The following is a 19,303-nucleotide window of genomic DNA, read 5'->3' as shown; positions in this document are numbered from 1 at the left end:
AATTTCTGTCCTATCAGGGCCAAGGCAGTTTCTTTATTAATTAACCAATGAAAGCAACACATAGAAAGCAACACCTAAATCAGAAAAGCACAGATAAGTTCTAATGAATTTAGATTTTTCTGTTCAAACAACAATTACACAAAACTGTTTTCATAATATGAATTCATAAGCAACTTAAAACAGGTTCAAGTTATACATTTAGGAATTGATTTATAAACTCCTGTATAAAATAACAATTAGTGACAAGAGAGGTAATGAATTAGAAAGAGAGAAAGCAGGTGTATAGAGGATGGTCTGGAGGGAAGAAAAGGGCAGAGGAATTATATAATTATAGAATTTTAATTTTCAAAAATTAAAAAAAATAATTTTTAAAAGTTTAGAAGTGCATACATAATTTTCTTATGTTGTATAAAAGTTACTACAACTATTTACCACCAGACCTCGTAGACATGTAATGAAAGTCTTCCATAACATATAGTTAATGAATCTAAAACCTTTCACGTTTTACTTAGTTTTTAGTAATATAGGACAAAAATCAAAGCCTGATAATCCAAACGTCCAAATGTTTGGAGGTCCAGAATGTGTCGTATGTAGAAAGCTTAACACTTAATCTCAAGTAATACCAAAATACAATCACAGCAAAAAAATATGTTCAATATTAGGTATTATACACTCTCTGTACAACTGCAAAAAGTGAGCTCATGAAACTTTCAGGAAAATATATAGACCTGGAAGACACATTATTAAGCAAACTGAAACAAATACACTCTGAAAACCCTAGCATGCTTTCTCATATGTGTGGATCTTAGTCTATAGTGTGTACATGTAGAAACACAGGCATATGTATATCTCTATGCCATATTCAATATATATGTGTGTATACCGCATAAATACATACACATAACTTTATAACCTTCTCATTATGCTGCAATATATAATATAAAGGTTGTGAATAAATCAAGATAAAGTCATAATAATGAGGAAGGATAAAATTTAGAAAAAGAACATGGAAGCAATGTAATAAGTTACAAAGCTACTTTTTCCTCTAGTTTTAACTTCTTCACATTTTTTTCTTTTTCATTACTTGGTGGAGAGTAAATTTCGTCTTCTAGGTATTGAAGTAACAAGAATCATAAAAATGAATAAATAATGTAATTGATAGTACAATCATAAAGCCCCAAGCCAAACCCCATTTTTTCAGAGTAGCCATTCTAACGATTTCAATGTTTATTGCAATATAAAGTTATGGATGGTTGAAATATTTCAAGAAATTGCTTAAATTAGATGAATAAAAATTTTGTGGACTAATTTGAATAGGATTGTTAATTATAAAAATGAAAATATAATAATATATAAAGGTCTCATAGTCCTTCTTTAAAGTTGTCCCCACCAAATGTTACAGATGTCATCCTCAGTTCCTCATTCTGGGCCAGTTTGCCATCAGTCACAATAGATAGATGACTTGCAGCCTGTGGCAGGTCTGTCATATGTGTTCACATTGCTCCAAGGCACCTGATATGCTCAATTTAAAATGCACTTTTAAAATTCAAAAGGAAAAGCATTTGGGATGAATGTGGAAAGAAAGTAGGTGCCAAGAAAGGGCAAGTGCTTTAACCAAAACCTAAAAGCACACAGTAATATTTTTAAGACAAACAAGAAAATTATTTGTAAATTGGCTGCCTATGGAGAGTGATATAGCTTATAGAAACTTTGAAGCTATGTAGTTTATATCTGCTAAATATAAAAGCCATACTGTTATTTAGAGAAATAACACATCAAAATAAAAATAGCGTAAGGGCTTGAAGGAAACACTCATGTGCGTGTGTGAAGTATCCTGCATGGTGATGAAACCCCACTGTGCTTCACTTTCCCACAGCGAATGGTGTGAAATACTCCAGGACTCACACTGGTAGAACCTAATCTACCGATGCTCAGAACAATTTTCAATTCATTGATTCTTTGCCTATGAAGAAAAAGCCACAGTACCCACTTTCCTTGGTAGAACAAAATAAAAATCAAAGAATCTGTAGGGGGTAGACTTTCTGTCTTGACAGATCTGGGATACTCATGATTTTTCTTCAGCCTTTAATAAGAGGAGACCTGGTAACTGTTGACAGCTGTAACTCAGGCAATTAAATGACTGAACCCTCTAGCCTCATAAATCAACATTCAGGAAATGTGATAAACCTATTCATCAGGTCAATTTACATTTTTCTCTCAAAGTAAAATTTACTGGTATTTTCTCTTTTTTGTAGTTAAATTGCCGCATATGAAGAAATGATTGTCCTTTGTCCAGAAATAATAAAGCTAAGAACAATTAGATATTTGAAATCTTTGTCTGACTGTTGGATGGTCAGAGGAGAGCTAAATAACAAGTATGATACATGTTATATTACATATTGAAAATGTGGTTCAAGGGATCAGCAGATTACTTGCAAAATATCTGAAAGTTAAAAAAAAAGACTTGGCATGCCAACTAAACACTTTTATGTAAATAATTTTTGTTGTTAGATAAAAGCTGCTCGATGACAAATACCAAAAACCAGACAGCATACATATTAAATACACAGTAAATATTACTATATAAAATGTTACTATATATAGTACTATATATATATATATATCACTTTGCTTTAGTGAAGTGAAAAAGCATTGTTTTTCTGTTTTTCTAACAAATAACATACATATCAAAAATTATAAAATAAATGTTTCCAGAGTTAACAGCCTTGATTTTAAAAAGTAATCCTTTTTCTCCCCCACCTCTCTTCTTCCTTGCTTTCCTCTCTTCATCTCCTCCCTTCCTCTTTACAGTTGGTTTTGTGTTTTAATAGTCTCTGGTATAATACCATTCCCTAGTTGCTTTTTACAAAATATAAAGCCTTAAAAATATGGAAATCCCAGTAACTGGAGTTTAAAAGCAATACCTCCATACTTTTCCCAATCCAACTTTACAAACCATTTTCATGGCTTGGTTTTGTCTCATCTCAGGCTGATTTCCTCTATTGTGGTCATGAGATACCATACTGGGTTCTACATTTGAATTATTTTGGTATATGTGACCTACCTAGTATTTAACAGGTTGCAGTTCATTGACCTTCAATCCTTGATATACTTCTCATTCATTTACAGGGGAATACACATACACAAACCCATTACTACAATATAATACAATAAAAGGATTTATACTGTCTTTATTCTATGACCCAGGAACAAAAGTATTCAAATTTTCCAGTTTAATGATCTTGAAATTGGTAGCATGCTTTATTCAATGTAGTTGTCTCAATTAAATTTGAAATTATTCAGTAAGTGAAAAGAATCATCTGAAACATTTAATTTATTTATAGAATTTGCATTGTAAAATTAAATGCTTAGGCACCTCTTCAAACAAATATGCTATCTAAAGAAATTCACAATTCAGAATAATTTCAATTTGAAAATGACTTTCTTCTACTTTAATCAAATATTTTAATTGGAATTAAAATACAAAATTAAAAATGTATGTCTTTGTTTGGATGCAGAGCACAGGAGAGAAAATTGTGTGTAGAGTAGTCCTCTTCATGACCTCAAACTTTCTACTGAGCTTTGATGGTGAGACTCTCCTTCTGCTGAAGTAGATATTTTGCTTCATGCTCTGTTTGAAATATTGCTTTCCTGAAGTCTTTCTTATATTGTAATCTCAAAAACATAAAAAGAAAGAATTAAAACATTGTAAACTTTTAATCTTTATATTTCCAGGCACCATTTTCATATTTTCAATATTTACATGTCTCTCTTTAGTCCTGCCATATGTTTAGTTTTCTGGAGAGTTAAATGAGTCCGAATCTCAACTTTCCTGTTATTTCTGGCAAGGTAATGGGTTCATTCTTACCAAAATAGAATAGAAGAAAGAAGGTATCTTTCTGGTTAGGATCTGCATGAGGAACTCTTCTAAAGTTTGTAGAGGAGGGGATGTGGCAAATAAAGTATTTTTTTATTGATAATAGATTCTTCTCTCATACAATACATCCTATCCAATAGTCCCAGCTTCCCAAGCTCCCCTGTACTCCAGATACAATCCCCTTCCCATTCCTCTTCAGAAAAGATCAGTCTTCCAATGGGTGACAACCAAACAGGACAAAACAAGGTATCAATAAGACAATGGAAAAGTTCTGACATCGAGGCTGGACAAGACAACCAAATAGGGAGAGAAAGTACCAAGAGTAGGCAAAAGAGTCAGAGATATACTGGCTCCCACCGTTAGGAGTCCCACGACAACACCAAGCTCACAGCCATAGCTTATGTGCAGAGGACCCACTGGAGACCCATGCAGGCCTTTGTCCACTGCTTGAGTCTATGTGAGCCCAGGAGAGCTCTGCTTAGTCGATTCAGTGGACTGTGTTCTCCAGGTGTCTTCAGTTCCTCTGACTTGTACAGTCTTTCTTCCCCAGTTCTGTAGAATTCCCCAGTAACTCCTGATTTCCTTAAAACTTTGTCATCTTTGAAAATCCCTAAAAACAATCTATAAATTTTACTTGTACTCATAGGTAAGTGTTGTCTTCACCTTTTATGAAAGGTGACAACAAAGAAAAATCACAACAGAAAGCCACAGCCAAATAAAATCCAGAGTTGTGGAGCCCAGTACCTAATGGTACATCTACAAAATACTCTCACACCTTATGCTCAATGATCACATGAAAAGAGAAGGAAGACAGGTTGTAAGAACTAAGAGAAACAAAAAATTTGCTGTGTTTGTGTCTCTTCATGATATCAGAAAATATATCAACAGAGTATCACCAGCAGGCATGACCAAATGTGAGTTGAATAAAATTGACACTAATGAACTCGACCCACTGCTTAGAAAAAAGCCCTTGAGGCCTTACCCTTGCACAAAGAACTACAGGCAGCTTAAGAGAGCTAGAAGTGTGGGTTGTGGCAGTCCCCATGAAGGAACACACTAACTGGCTGTCCAGTGCCAAAGAACATCCTTATAAACATACATACAGGTGGCATAATAGAAATGATCAGCCTATATTTAAGAATATGTGCATATGTAGATATAAATATATGTATACAATAACAATTAATGGAAAGGTGGGCTGAGATTTGAAAGATAGTTGGAAGGGCTATACAGGAAAGTTTGGAAGGAAAAGCAAAGGGAGAAATGTTGTAAGTAAATTAGAACGTCAAAAGTAAATAATTAAAAAAAAGCACTTCTATGTAAGATGCAAATTTTCTTCTGCTGAAATAATTACTATAACTATCTTTCTTTTGTCTCTCTCAAGTATACGTTACGGATGTAATACATAAGCAACACCTATAAAATCTCAACAGCATAGCTCCTTATAGGAACATGACAGTATGGAAAACCTAAATCTAAAAAAAACCTACACTTAACAGCCACTGTAAGAGGTATAATTAGTTTTTCCCATGGATGAACACCTAAATGCTTATATAATACTGAGTATTATAGATATAAATATCATATTCTTAAAAGCAAAACTGAACAGTCTCAGCAGGTTGTGATATATACATATACATATATATATATATATATATATATATATATATATATATATGACATACACACAGAGAGAGATATACAGTAGGAGAGAGTAGTGTATGTGCACACATGTAACAATTGTAATTAAAGAAAGACCAACAATATTAAAACAGGTGCTCAGGAGGATTGGAGAAAGGAAGCGGTTAGATGTATAATACTTTAGCTTTAAAAAGTGAGATATGAACAATGGAGCTGCTTCAGAGAATGAAGAAAAGGCAGTGGAGTAGGTGGAGGATGTGGGGGAGGAGAAAGAGCAGGAACGAAGGGACAGGAGGAGGAGAGTACCATCCTGTTCCAGGCAATCTGAAATTCTGTCTGTTCTTCAAAGACAGCTAGCATGTTTATGTCATAGACTTTGGACTTATACTTCTATTTGCTATTAATTTTCTCAGCTTTCCGTGTTCTTCATCTTCATTATCAGTAGTAGTTTTGATAAGAGGAACATCGTTAGAAAGCCTTTCCTGACTTCTGTTTCTAGACATATGACTGATTTACAATACTCTGTCATTTTAGAGCTTTTTTGTACTTGAGTTTCTTCTGTGCATGTATGTATTTGTTTACCCAATCTGGAATCTACCATCAAACCATTGATTTGAATGATGCTTACTTTATTGAATGCTGTTTTCACAAAGTGTGCAAGACTTCAGAACACATTTTCAGGAATAAAATACTTTAAAAACATATAATCGAATCACTTCATTTATTAAGTCTCAGTACCAATACAGAAAACTTTCTTTTTAATCAACTTGCCTATCCGATTTCTAGGCATTGTTTTTTATCTTTATCAAGCTAGTAGACTTATTTATCTTTTATTCCTAATTGTATTTCTTTTCTATTTATATAAAAGCCCATTCAGGTATCACTTATCCTTTCTCCTGTATTTATTTGTAATCACAAACATAACCTTAATTTTGCTAAATTTGATCGATAAAATTTATTTTGTGACAATCCCCATTACATTGATAACTTTTCTGCTTTTGTGGTTTACTTGTGAGTTTCTGTCATTGCTGCTGTTTTTGTTTGCTTTTTATGGCAAAAAAAGGTAAGTAGTTAATGAGAAAAAGTGTACAAAAGCTGAAGAGAGCTAACTAAAACACAACGTATCACCATCCCCCTTCCTCCAATATAACCTATTCCGCAAACGTTTCAATTTCCTCATGTTATTTCCTGGCTCAAGATTGCTTCTGACATCAGTCATTTTGGCACATGTCTGCTCACTTACATTTAGTCTCCCTAAAAGGAAAAATGAAAGTGTTGCACATAAAAAAAAAAAAGCTGTGTCTAGTCTTAAGAAGTCAGAGGGATGATTATTTACCTTAAAGCTAACAATTGTGACATGTGCAGTGTAAATAGCTTACTGTGTTATAGCCGGATGACCCAAGGCTGATACCTATTTCCTGTTTACGTTTCAATATCTCCAGAAATTGGGTTTTTATTAGAAAACAAAAGTGAATCCTGGGAATATACTTCTGTTGAAAATTAAATTCTTCGCTTGTCAAAAGTATCAAACTGCTGCTCATTTTTCAGTATTATGATCACATGCTTTCATAACAAAAAATATACATCATTTTAATCTAATTTGCCTTGGTATTACAGTTCAGAATACTTAACATCATTGTGTCTACATTATTCTCCTTATTTAAAAAAAAATGAGAGGGAAGGACAAAGGAGTTTCTTTATACTGTATGATATGACTCTCTCTTGAATGTGAGTAATTATTTTAAATTGGGATTTTAACAATATTAGCAACTATGTGACAAATAAATTATGGAATTCGTGACCCACACTGTCATGACAACCGTGATGTCTAAGCAGACCCTGAAGATAATGCAGCTAAGTCTTAGCAACATTTAGGGCATTAGTTTTCTATTACTGCTACAAGTCATTGCAAAAGCAATGCCCAACAAAACATACAAATTCATTTCTTCTCAAAATTTTAAAGATCAGCCTTCTAATGTCTTGGCAACACTGAATGTCAGTGAATATTATTCAGTGGGTACCGGACAAGATTTTCTAGCTATCCTCTATTATTTCATCAATTGAATCTCATGTTTTCTACTAGTTTTGGAGCCTCCTTTTTTACTCTCATACGAACATCTTTTATCACATTTGATCCAAGAGGATCCTAAAGGTCAACCACCCAGTCTCTGAGTGTCAGTTTGCAATACCTTCTGAAAAACTGAAGATAAAAGAGAAATGGAAAAGGACATCTTTTTAAAAAGCCTTAATAGAAGCAGAATGTATATGCAGCCGTATATGCATATGTGCTATTGTTTATGTATTATATATCACCTTTCTTAGGAAACACTCACATTTACAGGAAAGTCAGTTGGTTATATAGAATACAAATCACCTTTCTGGGAGCTTGAGGTCTGTCTAATCTCAGAGTTATCAAGTCTGTAACTGATGTATTTTCCTTCTTTTACTTCTGACAGCAACATTGACACTTTTCTTGTTTGTACTAAAGAATTTTAGTGTTGTATGCTAGGCACATTGAGTAGTCAGACACATTTGGTCACTGTCTGATATTGATTTAATTTCACTATATCAAAACTCACAATGTATCTCCGAGCCTAGATTTCAACACATTGCCATGTTCAAGTCACTTCAACAATCTTGTCAATTCAATTTTTCACACTTCTTCATTTGGTTGTTATTTTGACAGTCATATACCATAATGCATACCAATAGGTAATGTTGCAGAATAATATGAAAAACTTCAAAATTAAAGCTGTCAAACCATATGTCACAAAATACCCCAAAATAGCAATTCAAGGGTACTGCAAAATTATTTATTTGATGAATTCTTAAATTATTAGTCTTTCTTTTTCTTTATTTTTAAAGAAGCAGTATACATTAAAATCTAGCATCAATATGTTTTCCTACTTATAATTTAAAGGACTTGGGTTTGGGTAAATAAGGCTGATTATGCTTAATAACACTCATGTATATACTAAACATGGTTATCTTTGCCATCACTCTGAACTTGAATTCATGCAACAGAGATTTTCACACACAGCCAAAACATAAAGAAATTTGAAAAAAATTTATGTAAAATCAGCTCATTTCAATATATGATTTGTTAACGTATTTCCTTGATACCAAGAATCAAAATTGTTAAAAGCTCTATATTTGGCTATTGATAGACTTTCATTTTATATATTTAGGTCTTCCATGATTCTCTAGTGTTTTACTAGTAACCAGAGAAGAGACATTTTTGTAGTTTATTCCCTAAACTAACTGTTGGTCTATAATGTGTATCTCTATATGTGTTTGTGTTTTTTGCATTAATTTCTGTTTTCATTGTTACTCAACACCAACATCATCTTTAAACTGTATTCTTACCCACTATCCAGTGTTCTTATTCCCTTATTATTATTCTAGAAGACCAAGATAAACTTTGTAATTTCTGAAATAGGTGGCTTCTTTTTTATGTATTACTTTTGAATAATTTTTAAAAAATGTTCATATACTAAAATAAAAAAATGATGAGCATGGCCTGACAAAAGGAAATATATTCTGCTGCCTCTCATCTCACTTTCTTTGTTCGTTCTGAACAAGGTACAATGCCCATCTGATGTTTCCAGGAAATCACTAGGCTTTTTCAGCTGCTTGGAGACCTCTTTCTTCCAATCCTTCACATCTCAGCCTTAATATCAGTGAGGAAGCTGTGCTTTCTTTTATTGCTCCAAATACACTGAATCATTATATTGATTTTTCTATAACATTTTCTTCCTTACTTTACAGCACTTAAAATAGCTTATAATATTATTTATATCTGCATATTTCTTTATGTAACATTAAAATCCCCAGCAAGCTATGAATTGAACGGGGAAAGAAACCAAATTTTTAACTTTTCAATTTTCTACAAATCTACAGCCAAGAACTGTGCAAGGAATTGAGACTGACATTTACTCAATACTTCTTGCAGACTTTATAACTAGCTGTAATTATCAGGTATGTAGATTATACTATCTTCCATCATACATTTTCAAAATTATCTTCAGGTCTTATTTAGGCAATATAATATTAATGCTTCATGGATAGAGCTTTTATAACTCCAGTCCCTGGGAATCTAATACCCTCTTCAGGACTCACAATACACCACAAGCATATGGAACAATGATGTACATCTAGGAAAAAGATCCATATAATAAAATAGCTAAATACATATAATTTTAAATGGCATACTATTTCAAAAATTTAAGAAAGACAGTTTGATAAATGTTGTTCATTTTTATGTTGTCTAGGGATCAATCCTATTTTTTATCCTACCAGAACAGGTAAAAAGACATTTTTATTGCCTTTTTTTTTTCTGGTCAGAACAACATGCAGTACCAAACACGTCCAACTAGTAGAACTTGAACTCAGGATGTTGTCGCATATTTATTGTTTATTGACACATTTTATTTATTCATTCATTTAGTAGGAGTAGTACTTATTATAATAGTAGCTTATGTGTATGTATGAGAATGGGCTCATGCACACTGTAGTGTGATGTGCAGTTCAAAGCAAAACTTTCTCAAGTGGTTGATGTGGAATTCCTCTCTGCATGCCGTGAATACCATTGGTCAATAAAGAAGCTGTTTTGGCCAGTGGCTTAGCAGAATAGAACTAGGCAGGGAAAACTAAATTGAATGCTGGGAGAAAAAAAGGCGGAGTCCGAAAGGCCTGGCTGGAGACAGACACTGGAACTTTACCCAGTAAGCCACAGCCTCATGGCAATACACAGATTAAGGGAGATGGGTTAATCTAAGATATGAGTTAGGCAGAAATACACTTAAGCTATTGGAAAACAGTATTGCAAATAATATGATTTCTGTGTGATTATTTTGGTTCTTTTCAGCTGGGAACACAACAAGTGGGTTCTTTCCTTCCACCCTGGTGTGTCTAGAAGGTGCTATCTTCCTGTATTCATCCTATTGCTCTTACTCTCACAACCATTCAATCCCCTTTTCTATGTTTTTCTCTGTGTGAGCTATACATTTAAATGTGGCATTGTAGCTTATCATTTGGGGTTGGATAAAAACATGGTCAATTATTCACTAAATTTCAACCAGTTATGGGTCACTACAATAGTAACCATATACTGCAAAAAGAAGCTTCATTGATGAGGAAATAAGTATTTAAATAGAGCTAGATCTTCAATTAGTTTGAAAATTATATTATTATATATTTCTACAGTGACTATTAATTAAATATTAAGGATAATTCCCTTCTTTTAAACAGGCCTTATGTACAATTAGACAGCTGTTGATTCCTCTAAAATATAAGTACCTCTAGTATACCACTGGAGACATTTTCCAGGCTAGATATTGTCTTTATATGAATACTTTAAAGCTGTGTAGGAATTTGAATTGAATTTTTTTCTTAGGGACTTGAATACCATCTTCAGATGTCATGAGAGCTAGACCTCTGTGAAAATTCTTCCAGGTTAGTTTTAGATAGATTCGTTCAAATCTTATATTTGAGGTGTACAGGTCCTTCAGGAATAGGAACTTATTTCATGTTACAACCAAGGGCAATGGCAAGAGTACATATTGATTTGGAAGATTCTTGTATTTAACTGGCCAACAATTTGAAGGGAGGATTCTTATGACTGATATTGAGGTTTTCATTAGGAAGTAGGTGGTTTCTCGAGGAAGCCTCATCACCCTATGTAGCATATTACCATAGCATATAATATATATTATGAAATATATGTACACAGAAATATATTACATTTCTAAGTAAACTCATAAAATATTTCCTCTATGCTTTCTCAAACATCTTTATTGTTATTTATTTTTCATTCTTCTTTCCCCATAATATTCTTCCTCCACACTCTTCATTGATAGGTACCCTAATTTTTTCCCCTTTCTTCATTTATAGCACCTGTGTTCTAGTATTCTCCAATCTAGAGCTGTTTTCATGCAACTGTATGTAGGGCAAATTTCTGAATCACCAGATTAAGACCTATAAGCAATTCTCCCATATGAAAGAGAAAGAATTAAATACAACCAGAGACATATCCTTGATAATCTAATTTGGAATGGTTATCCTGTAATATTCAAACACACACACACACACACACACAATATCAAGTGTATGCTGCAGTTTTTAAATGTGCTTGTGTGTACATGTATAAGCAGATGTTAGAGAGAGGAGATGGAAGGATGGAAATAATATTAATAGAGTAGTTGTATATAAAATTCTCAAAAATTAAAGTTATATTCAACATCAAATGCAATTTTCATATTTGCCTTCAGTTTAGGCTTAATATTTTACCTCATGTAACTACCTAGTATCAGACCAAACTTTATCATTATTTAGCTACATTTATCCATATTTGACAGGTGATCTAGTAACAACTCTTTTCCATTTTAACTCTCATGACAGGTGTTTATTTTCCCTTCCCAGTGAAATGCATCCATTCTTCTTTTGGACCTACTTGTTATCTAGCTTCTCTGGGGTTGTGGATTATAGATTGGTTATCCTATGCTTTGTAGGAAGAGAGTCTGTTTGTTTGTCCCAGTTACCCAGATAGCTTAGCCCAAAAATAACCACACAGAAACCATATTAATTAAATCACTGCTTTGCCCATTACCTCTAGATTCTTATTGGCTAACTCTTATATTAATTTTATTCATTTCTATTAATCTGTGTATTGCAATGTGAAAGTGACTTACCGGGTAAATTTCCCTGGCATCTGTTTCTGATGGCTCCATGGTGTCTCTCTGACTCTGCTTTCTTTCTCCCAGAATTCAGTTCTGTCTTCTCTGCCTACCTAAACCCTACCCTATCATATCAAGGCAGTTTATTCATTGTTCAATACATACAGAGGGGACTCCCACATTAATGCTTTACTCCTAATATTCAATTATGGGTAAGTACTTTGAAGAAACTTGAAAAATAATCCTGAGTGACATATCCATGACCCAGAAGAAATATTTTATATAATCCTGCATATGTTTATCTTAGTTGTTGATGATAAACAAGATACAAGCCACAGAATCACACATGTTAGTTATAGAATAAGTGAGTAAGTGACTAGGATGCAATAAATATTATTTCCAGAAGTGAGAAATAGAATAGATAGTTATAGATGAACAGGAGTTTGAATCAGACTGGGAGATCAGCTGAGAACACAGAGAGATGAGGAGGATTAAAGAGAGAATATGGAAGAGAGAGCAAAAACTACAGGCCATTTGAGGGGAAGTACAGAAACGTAACACATCAGAAGTTTCCTAAAATATAGACATATATAAAGGTGATCTAAATGGAATAGAAAAATTATAGTGGAGACAGAGACACATGTGAATAGTTCTTGTTACCAAATGAAGCTTCTGGTATAAGGACTGAGTTGCATATAGTTGATTGGTTGGTAAAGGGTTCCAGTGGGAAACCCAAAACAGCCCGGCCTTGCTAAAACTATAGGTTGCTTTTCACAAACTTATAGCAAGGCCCCAATCCTGGAGCAAACACCTACACAACTCACTAGACATGGAGAAGTCAAGTTGTGTCTATAGAGTCTTCGCCCAATGTACTAGAATGTCTTTGTTCCAAGAAGTACTCTGCAGTCTATCAAAGGAGATAATTAACCACCAAGCTATAAAACTTGACAAGCTATATAACAGGTCACCTTCATAGACTGAAGAACTGCGAAGTTGCTTGTGCAGTTGTGGGACTGTGCTTGTGGGAGTAAACAAGCAATATCTGACTTGACTTAAGGCCCACTCCATGAGATGGAACCTATATCTGTTGCGGCTTGAGAAATGAAGGAAATAAGAATAGCCCAGGGACCTAGAGTGAAACCAGCTCTTACTCTGCTATGAGAAGAAGATAGCAAAAAAATCTGTCATAGATTATCCCTTGTTCAGCAATTATCAGAGAAGTTTCCTCCTGCAGTAGATATGAACAAACACAGACACACAGCTATATAATATACATAGAGAGACCTTGAAAAGCTTTTAATTTTAACGTCTCAGTATACTATGGCATTGTATTACACAAAAGAGAAACTGATACTTTATACATGCTCTAATATTTTTCTTTAAACTATTAAATAATTTAATTTTGATACATTTTATAAACAGTTCATTGTAAAAGATGACTTTGCTCAGATTAAAAGGAGAATTCACCAGTTATTAAAAGACAAACTGAGCTTTCTTGACAATTCTATTCTTGGCAATTTTATTGCTCTTATAAAATATAATTTTAAGTAATAAATGCAAATACTACAAATTTGAGTTACAAAGTTGGTTTCTTGGTTTCTAAATTTTAAAGATGCCTGAATTCTATCATATGATATATATGTCAAGTACACACATGTATATGTTAAGTACACACACACTTAAGTTAAGTACAAGCTTACCTAGAAACTGAACTTTGTTTCTGATTATCGTTTTTGAAAAATATTTATTTATTATGTATACAATATTCTGTCTGCGTGTATGCCTGAAGGCCAGAAGAGGGCACCAAACCTGATTACAGATGGTTGTAAGCCACCATGTGGTTGCTGGGAATTGAACTCAGGACCTTCGTAAGAGCAGGCAATGCTCTTAACCTCTGAGCCATCTCTCCAGCACCCTTCTGATTATCTTTTATCACTGAATGTTGGTCTATAAATCTTAGTCAGAGAAAACAGGATAACATTTTAAGGCATTGCATGTATTTTAAATATTTCTTTTTATCATTTTATTTATTTAGGCTTATGCGTGGCAATCATTTGTAGCTTGTATTCAGAAGACAGTGTGCAGGAGTCATTTCTATACTCTCAGTATACAGATTGTTGTCTTTAGGCTTGGTTGCAAGTGTCTTTTTCTGGGAACCATGTTACCACACTACATTTTTAATGTTTTTTTGAATCCTCAAGACTGTGACATTATCAAGTGAAAGTTTTACCTGTATAGGCTGTATAAATAAGATTTATCTGCCAAAAACTTGATAATACCAATTCCTGAACAGTAAAAGTGGTTAATATGTTGTTTGGATGGCACTTATACCAAAAGTATTATAGCTAATACCAGAGAACTTCGTCAGCCTTAGATTCTATTCAGTTTCAATTAATGATCGTTACGACTCTAGTCTCAAAACCCAATATATGCATATTAATGATATATAAATAAACAGTGTATGAGGAGAATTGTTAAAGTTTAACACAAAGAAAGAAAAGCAGTTGCACAATATGAGAAAGGAGAAATATTTATCATGAAAGAATAAACTGATGATAAAGGCAAGCTGGTTCATATCATTAAAACAAGCAAACCCTCAGAATGGGACTGAGGTAGTAGAATAATCACAAATTTTAGAACTTTAGCTTCACTGTAGGTACCAGGCCATCCTTAGCAATCAGGTGAGATTCTATTTGTCTCAAACACCTGAATAAGTAAGCAAGTATAAAGCTAAAATACAAACAGTAAACTAAGACTCATTTAATGGAGGAGTTAATACCGAGTTTTTACTGATGTCTATCAAAGAGCGTGGATTCAAGAAAATCAACTACTCAGCCGGGCGGTGGTGGCGCACGCCTTTAATCCCAGCACTCGGGAGGCAGAGGCAGGCGGATCTCTGTGAGTTCGAGACCAGCCTGGTCTACAAGAGCTAGTTCCAGGACAGGCTCCAAAACCACAGAGAAACCCTGTCTTGAAAAACCAAAAAAAAAAAAAAAAAAAAAAAAAAGAAAAAAAAGAAAATCAACTACTTTACACCCTGTTAGTGTAGTGGGGCACGGCCGGCGGGCTGCTTCCTGCCACCTGGCTAGCTTTACCCGAAATAATTACACGGAAAATGTATTCTTTTAATCACTGCCTGGCCCATTAGTTCTAGCCTCTTATTGGTTAACTCTTACATATTGATCTAACCCATTTCTAATATTCTGTGTAGCACCACAAGCTGGCTTACCAGGGAAGATCTTCACCTGCAGTCTGTGTCGGGTGGGAGAATCATGGCGACTGCCTGACTCGGCTTCTTTCTCCCAGCATTCTGTTCTGTTTACTCCACCCACCTAAGGGTTGGCCTATCAAATGGGTCTAGGCAGTTTCTTTATTAATTAACCAATGAAAGCAACAGATTAAAAAGAAATCTCTCCTACATCATGTTAGAATCTCGGCATTCCACCACGGAATCTCCTTCTACTACAGAATACTCTCAACAAATACTTCAAAAATGTTGCTGCCAATTAAGTCTGCAAATCATATAATGGCCTGGATAGAACCTTAAGGAATTAAAAACTTGTTATCTTAAAATATGTTGATGTGATATTTAGATAAATTGAAATGAATTGAGGCTTTGCCACAAACATAGGCTAGCTTTTTCTTTAATTCAATAAGCCATAAATGTTTCTCTTAGGAATAATGCCTTTTACTCACCAAACCTGGAAGACTTACCTTTTTTTAAAGAAAAAGATTTATGATTTATTTATTTATTATGTTTACAACATTTTGACTCCATGTATCCCTGCAGGCCAGAAGAGGGCACCAGATTTCAGTACAGATGGTTGTGAGCCACCATATGGTTGCTGGGAATTGAACTCAGGACCTCTGGAAGAGCAACCAGTGCTCCTAACCACTGAGCCATCTCTCCAGCCCCAGGAAGACTTACTTTTAATTGACAAGAAAAAGTTAATAACCTCTAACGTAATCTGAACCTGTGACTCAAAACCACAGATCTTGTATTGTAGTACATTTGTAGAATGTTGTACTGTGATGAGGTTTCTTATACATCCTATCATTTCTTTAAATTCATTTATTATTTTGTCTAGAAAGTATTTAAGCATCATAATTTGATCATTTCTCTATTTTTCTATTTTCTTTCCTAAAATCCCTATGAACCTATAAATGCAATAACACTTGTTTTTCTCATTTTGATCATCCCCTGCACTAATTAGAGTGGTAGGACTAGAAATATTCTTCTCAGAAACCTAGGAATCTCCTGCAATATTAGCTTTCTCTATTTACATATCTTGATTTTTAATAAACACAGATATATGAAGATTCAATGTAAGTAATTTGGTTATGTTTGCTTGGTTTGCTGAATTTTTGTTTGCATAGAAAGAAAAGTAAACATCTGTTGAAGTGCAATAAGGAGTTAGTTATGAAAGTATGAATCATAGAAGTAACACTGAGAGTAGCTCAATAATCAAGGAAATGATTTTTAAAATCCATACATACTGCTTTTCAATACTTCTGGAGAATCTGAGTGGTTGTCCATGGTATTTCATGAGTTATTAAGCAAGTAAAGTGATTTAATGAAAGCAAAGTGTTATTGCTTGATTCTACCCTCAATTTATTATGTTTTGTTTCTGAAAGACCAAGAATATACATGAAAAATAGAATTTTATGATTTTTTTACATTTTATAAATTTAAAAAGTCATTATATATTTTGGCAAGTCAATAGATAAAATATGAAAGTGTTAATTAACTTTAAACACACATTAAAATACATTATGATATTTTTATCAAGTAGTTCACATATATGCAATGTACCATATTTTTATACTCATTTATTTATTTATTTATTTTTTATTGAAAAAAAAAATTTCCGCCTCCTCCCCGCCTCCCATTTCCCTCCCCCTCCTCCCGCCCCTCTCCCCCTCCCCCCCACTGAGTCTATAATTTGTGATCCTAAAGAAGCTAAATAAGAGGGTGAGCCCAAGGAAAAACATATAGTTATCCTCCTGGCTATGGGAAGTAGACAAGATTGTCGGGCAAAAAATTGGAATCTTGTGGGTGGGGTGGGATGGGGGTAAAGGGAGATGGGGAGAGAAAAGTGTGAAGGAGAGGATGGGGGGAACTTGGGGAAACGGGATGATTGGAGATAAAGGAAGGTTGGATAGGTGAGCAAGGAAGCACATATCTTAGTTAAGGGAGCCACCTAAGGGTTGGCAAAAGACTTGAACCTGGAGTGGCTACCTGGTGCCAGGGCAATGTCCCCAGTTATTTCCTTGGGCAGCTGAGGATAGGGAACCTGAAATGACCCTATCCTATAGCCATACTGATGAATATCTTGCATATCACCATAGAACCTTCATCTAGCGATGGATGGAGATAGAGACAGAGGCCCACACTGGACCACCGGACTGAACTCCCAAGGTCCTAACGAGGAGCAGAAGGAGGGAGAACATGAGCAAGGAAGGCAGGACCATGAGGGGTGCACCCACCCACTGAGACAGTGGGTCTGATCTATTGGGAGCTCACCAAGGCCAGCTGGACTGTGACTGAAAAAGCATGGGACAAAACCGGACTCTGGACATGGTGGACAATGAGAGCTGACGAGAGGCCAAGGACAATGGCACGGGGTTTTGATCCTACTTCATGTTCTGGCTTTGTGGGAGCCTAGACAGTTTGGATATTCACCTTCCTAGACCTGGATGGAGTGGGGAGGACCTTGGTCTTTCCACAGGGCATATTTTTATACTCTAATCAATAAACAGATTCTTACCTATTTTATCTGTGTTAGTAATAAAAGAGAACTTTTACCTTATAATCTTTTCACTTAGTTTAATTTGTACACTAGTGTATTTGATCCTAATTCTGCTGTAACAAATTTGGCACTAACTCATAGACAATTTACCTTAAAAATCAAGAAGACTGAGATCAGGTCAGTGGGTTTAAGTCTGTGGGACGTCATTCCTTCACAAGATCTATGCTGACTAAATTGATTTGATTGTATTACCCAACTTCTCAAGGATGTCCACACTTTATTATTTTTGTATCCTCTTTATCTTCAATGCCAGCATAGTCACGTTTTATAGTCTGTCTCCTTGGTATTTCTGACTTCGAGTTTCATATTTAAAGGACATTTTAGATTACTTTAGACACATAAGCTGAGGATAGTCTATTTAATGTTTAGCAATCTAGCATATGTAATTCCATCAGCAGTACAAATTTTCCCATATTATGTAACATAGCATCCCCTGGATGTAGGGATCAAAACTCTAATATGAAAAAAACCTAAAAACAAAATGTCAAAATATATTTAAGATTAATTATCTGTCCAAATTATTAGTGATAATAAGTTAATGTATCTTACTATTCACGTATATGTATTTTTAAATAGACTTTCTGAATTTGCTATTGTTAATTTGTATTTTAGCATTGATTTTTAATATTTAGATATGTGTAACATAATATCCTTGCTTCACTTCTCTAAGATTTACATTTCCATCTTCATTTTGTCTCAGAATTCTGTAAACACAACTCCACCCATTTTGATTCCCTTTTTTTGTTCACAAATCATTAAAAATTGCAAACATGTGTAATAATGTTACAAAATTATTTACTTGAATTAACCTCAAGCACTCAGCTATGTTAAATATCAGTCAGAAAGTCTATGAAATCAGTTTAAGTGTGTCAAACAATATTTTATCTGAAAAAACAATGCATTCATCTTGAAGACACAGTGCTTTTATTTGAATTCTTGGTAACTTGGTTTTAATTCCCCATCTGATTAACCACACATAAAAGCAAAAATCTAAGGAACTATGTGAAAGAAAAATTCGTTCTCCAATTCCATTATGGTTACCAAATCTGCCAGTAAAATTTAGATTTGGTTTCAATACCACTATTAATTTATTCATTTCTGAATAGTTGTCCTGGCAATGATATACTTTACACCATAGCCAGAAGAGCAAAACTATATTATAAATAGCAAGTTGGAAATGTTTGATAGGACATGAAAAATTATGTAGAGTGAGAAGTATAACATTTCATAATCAAGAAAGAGTGTTAAAGCAGTATTACAGCTCTCTGAAATCAACACTATTATTGACAATAATACCTCTG

The sequence above is a fragment of the Chionomys nivalis genome, chromosome 3, assembly GCF_950005125.1.
Source record: "Chionomys nivalis chromosome 3, mChiNiv1.1, whole genome shotgun sequence".
Classification (NCBI taxonomy): domain Eukaryota; kingdom Metazoa; phylum Chordata; class Mammalia; order Rodentia; family Cricetidae; genus Chionomys; species Chionomys nivalis.
Note: the sequence above shows the minus strand (reverse complement) of the source record.